The following is a 5,037-nucleotide window of genomic DNA, read 5'->3' as shown; positions in this document are numbered from 1 at the left end:
CACACGGGGCCTCACAGAGCCCGCAGCACGGGCTCTCGCGAGATATTGCCCCTAGTTCTAGACTGGAGCCGCTGAAATATCGCGAGATCTAAGTATGGCCCCAGCGACCATGGCCCAATCTCGCGCAATGATTGCGCCACAGATATTACCATCCCCCATTCAGAGGCGCCTTTGACTCCTCCCTCTAGATGGGCGTCCATATCTCGCGAGACCTTGCATGTTGCTAGGGCAAAGACAGTTGGTACACTTCCCGTCAATCTTTTAGAAAACTCAAAGCTGAGTGGAAGTCGGTTGTCGCCACCTCCTCCTAGCGTCTCCTGACAGCTATCTGAAGATTTTATCCTCAGAGCTGACAGCCCCCACCTTTCCCTGGGCCTCCCTCTCAGATGTCTGTCAAGGTCGTCATAAGACAACTTAGTCCATATGGCGATGGAATAAAACGAAAACGGTCATACATAGTAGATTATCTGTCAAGGGTGAAGACAAAGTGAAAAGCATATGAGAATGCGGAAGAGACCTTACAGGGGTAGAGAGCTAGGGCTGTAGAGTAAAAATTAGATGTTCCTGCCTTTTTGAGCCAATGCACTAGGCTCTGCCTTGACTGTCCATCTTCAAAACACCCTTGGAAGTAATGGAGAAAGGCAAAGAGGTGAAAAACCAAACTGCTTCCCTGGGCAGTGCATCACCTTGGTGCCCCCTAAATTTATAGTGGGTGGGGGCAAAAAAATTATATACATGACTTGTATTCATCTTTTGTTATGAGTATATATTGAGTATTACAATTTTAATCGTTTTTTTCCTTTCTTAAAATGTGTATACATTTTTTGAGCACCCTCTGTAGTTTGGCCTTGTGTCGGGGTTGCTATTGTTTTTCCAAAAATATCCCCCATTCCCCTGGGATTTGGCTCCTTTTAGTTCCCCCTACTCCCCCTCAAAGTCTCCCGGATGCCTGGCAGTTAAGAGTAAGAGTTCACTACTTATACTTTGATCACCTTGAAAAAGAAGGGAGCAAAAAGGTCATTGATTATACAGCTTTTTTCCTCCAAGAGAAAAATATTTGAAAAAATGTAAAAAGATTACCTACAAGCAAAAATCTTAATAGAAGCCTATTAACAGCTTAATGATTGAGAGCAAAGATTTGAAATGAGATACCTTGGTTCAAATAGCTGTTCCAACACTGTGACCTTGGACAAGTAAGTTAGCCGTCCAGAGCTTATCCTCCATTTCCTCCTATGAAGAAGAGGGTAATGTAATTACTGGGCTAAGCTTCTTGAGACTGAACACCACCTATAATGCTCACTATTGAATTCTCAGTGCTTAGCCAGATGCCCAGACAAATGGACACTTAATAAATGAATGAATGAAGGCCTAGTAGGACAGTGAGGATTAAATAAGACAATGTCAGGTAAAATACCTGGCAAATATTTAATTCTCAAAAAGGTTAACTTCTGTTATTGCTAAACAAAATTATTTAAGAGGAAATTAGGTCATCTTGTAGGTCTAAAGAGGCTTTCCATTTTGGGTCAATTTTCCACACGTTGTTTCCCTTAGAGGGTTAATGGATTTTGCATTGTTAGTAATGTTCCCTTACTTCTTTTCCCAAATATTCAGATCATTTTTTGATTTTTTAAATATTGAAAATCATCGCAGAATTAAAACATATATGAGAAAAGACAAGCTGACCCTTTCCCAATTTAATTCCAGTATTGTCACTTGTTAATTATGCAAATATCACAGTGTACAGATGACCCTTTCTTAATTATTTTGTTTGGGAACATGACAGTGCAGAATTTGAGCTTAACCTCTAGGCTTCTTATTTGGGAAGAGGAAGATTTTAAGCTCCGAGTCACTTGATGATTGAATATCCCTTAAGTTGTTTTCTATTCAAGGACCATCAGAGTGAACCTGGCAAGTTAGCCCTCAATTAAAAACTGCCAGCTGGAAAACTCAGTCTCTAAAACAAAAGTGTTTTTTATATTTCAAAGAAAATATTTAAAACATCATATGCTTTTCATTCACTTTGCAAAACTTCTCTGGATCTGTCTAGCTCGTGGACTTTCTGTGTAAATTAATTCCCCTTTAATGATTTTGTTCTCAAGTTATTTGCAGCAAAAAGTCATTAAGTTAAATCATCACCACTCTCAAGAATGCTATTCTGTCCTATAACTTACAGAGAGGAGGCCACAGCATAAACAAGGGCCTGGGATAGAAGAAGTAGTAGATTTACTCTCTGAGAAACTTTCAAATATGCAATACAGTATTATTAACTATAGTTTCCATGCTGTACTTCACATCCTCATGACTTATTTTATAACTTGAAGTTTGTACCTTTTGCCTCTTTTCACCTATTTCATGAAACCCACCCCCCCCCCCCCGCCTCTGGCAACCACCAATCTGTTCTCTGTATCTAGTATGAGCTTGATTTTGTTTGGTTATTTTGTGTTTTTTTTTAGACTCCACATATAAGTGAGATCATATGGTATTTGTCTTTCTCTGTCTGTCTTATTTCACTTAGCATAATGTCCTCAAGGTCCTCCATGTTGTTGCTAATGGATTCTATCCTTTCTTATGGCTGAGTAGTATTCCATTGTGTATAATACCACCTTTTCTTTATCCATTTATCCGTTAATGGACACTTAGGCTGTTTCCATATCTTGGCTATTTTAAATAATGCTGCAATGAATGTAGGGCTGCTGGTTGAGTTAGTATTTGCATTTTCTTTGGATAAATGCCCAGAAGTAGAATTGCTGGACATTTTAAATTGGAATGTCTAATATGTCAAGTTCTCTTAAACATTACAATTTAAGTACAAATATACACAAAGTATTCCTAAACTTAAAATGAAAGTTTTAAGATTTCATCTGTATATTTAAATTTAAACCTCCCCTGGATAGACACCCATAAAAGAAGGGTTTTATTATCTCAAAACGCTTGAGACTAGCATCCCAAGAGAATTCAGATACAATTTCAGAGGACCAAGTTTCCTTATTGGTCAGAGTTTTTGACCTACATGACAGACTATGGTTGCATGGTCTACCTGATAGACTTCAACAATTCTTCTTGAGTTACTGATACGTAAAATGAGCCTTTTTTTTTTCCCTAAATCACTATGACAAGGAGTAACTTGAGCCCATTTCATACAGATGAAATTAATTTTGCCATCCATATGACTTTTGCCTGATTTGCGTGGATGAAACTATCATTCCCACCTTAGTACTTGATTATCTAGTCAATCTACTTACTGATTGAATTTGGCATTGGTTTCAAATACTTGTCTGTCTAAGGGCCAAAATATCAAGGACATTGTAGTGACATAGACCAAAGAAATTTGCATAAATTTGTGAAGGCTAGTCCTTAAAAGAAGAGGTTTTGGGGTACACCACTAGCCACTTTTTTGAGGTTGATACCGTGGGCTGCGACTCTCATAACTTGCTTGGGATCACCATCAAAAAATTCTGTTCCTCAAACTCAAGGTAGAGTTTTTTAAGAGCCTATGTGAACTACATAAGGAAGCGACCATTGATGTTTTTGCCAGAGCTTAATTTTTGGTCAAAAAAAGTAGAATGTTTGAACTTCCCATAGTTAAGACAATCAAGAAAATTAAGGGGTACTCATGAATAAATAATATAACCCATCTATCCATAATTCCCTGGGCAAAAATAATACCCAAAACACTATTTTAGAATAAAAATAAAAATGAAAAAATTCAATACACTATAACTTAAAATATAATTTAGAACATTCTTTTACAGTTTAATCAGTGAAACGTGCCATTTACTGATTCATTCAATAAGTCTTTATTTAGTACCTTCAAAATTTTTAGCATTCTGCAGGACAATCTGTGAGTACAAAATAAATAAAAAGCACAGTCTTTTTCCTTCAAGCGTTTCCAGTTTAGTTAGAGAACATCTGAAGGAATAAAAACCATGTTCAAGATAGTGTTTTATATTGTATTAAAATTTTGTATAAACTCCATGCCTTGAACATTATAGTATTAATAACAGCATTGAGCACTTCATAGTTTAAAAACTGTTTTCTATACTTTATCCCATTTATTCCTCTAAATCTACTGGTTTACTTGAATAAAATAAATTGATGTGATCAGACTATGAAGAAGGTGATCACAGAATATTCTTTTGGAAAGAGCTGGTATGTCATCAGAGCAGTTAAGGAGTATTTTTTCAACATTTTATTACAAAAATGATCAAACAGAGAGTTGAGAGAATAATATATATGCCTACCACCTAGTTCACGTTTAACATTTTACAATATTTGCTTTACATTTAACATTTTACAATATTGATTTATGCACCTACCCATCCATGAAGTTTAATTTTTTAATACTTTTCAAAGTAAGTTATAGACACCAGTGTACTTAATCCCTAAACATTTCATTGCATATTCTTAATTAGAGTTTAAATTCTTTTGTTTTATGAGGTAAATTTTACGTACAGTGAAATGCACAATTCTTAATTGTACTCATAGATGTGTTTTGACAGATACATACAAATTGGGTAATGTTAATTTTATTTAAAGTGAAAGCATGGCAGAAGCAGGCATAGAGGGCTAGAGAAAGCAACATATTTTATTCCAAAATATCCTGATTTGACAACTAGAGAAATGAATAAAACATTGCAAATTAGGAGGCAGAGTATTATTTAAAAACATCTGCTAACAGAAGGAAAAAGAAATGCAATCAAACATAACATTGCAAAAGATGTGGGGTTTAAGCAAATCTAGCCACAGAGAGGAAGATCCTGCTGACAAGGCATTACAAGATGGAGCTATACCTTGAAAATGATGGTTGGAAAACAAAAGAAGCATCAACCCACAGTGAATTTGAATGTAAAGTATGTGATTCATGACATGAGTGAATGACCCTGTATAATGGATAGCCCAGAAAGACAGGATCTCTGAAAGGATGTAGCTAATAGACTCAGTCTTTCTTGGAGCTGGAAAAGAAAAAAAAGGTCCTTAACCATCATTTTCTGGAGTAAAGGAGGCCCAAAGAGATATGGCTTATGGAAAAACATCTCT

The sequence above is a fragment of the Rhinolophus ferrumequinum genome, chromosome 23 (assembly GCF_004115265.2).
Source record: "Rhinolophus ferrumequinum isolate MPI-CBG mRhiFer1 chromosome 23, mRhiFer1_v1.p, whole genome shotgun sequence".
In the NCBI taxonomy this organism is placed as follows: Eukaryota; Metazoa; Chordata; class Mammalia; order Chiroptera; family Rhinolophidae; genus Rhinolophus; species Rhinolophus ferrumequinum.
Note: the sequence above shows the minus strand (reverse complement) of the source record.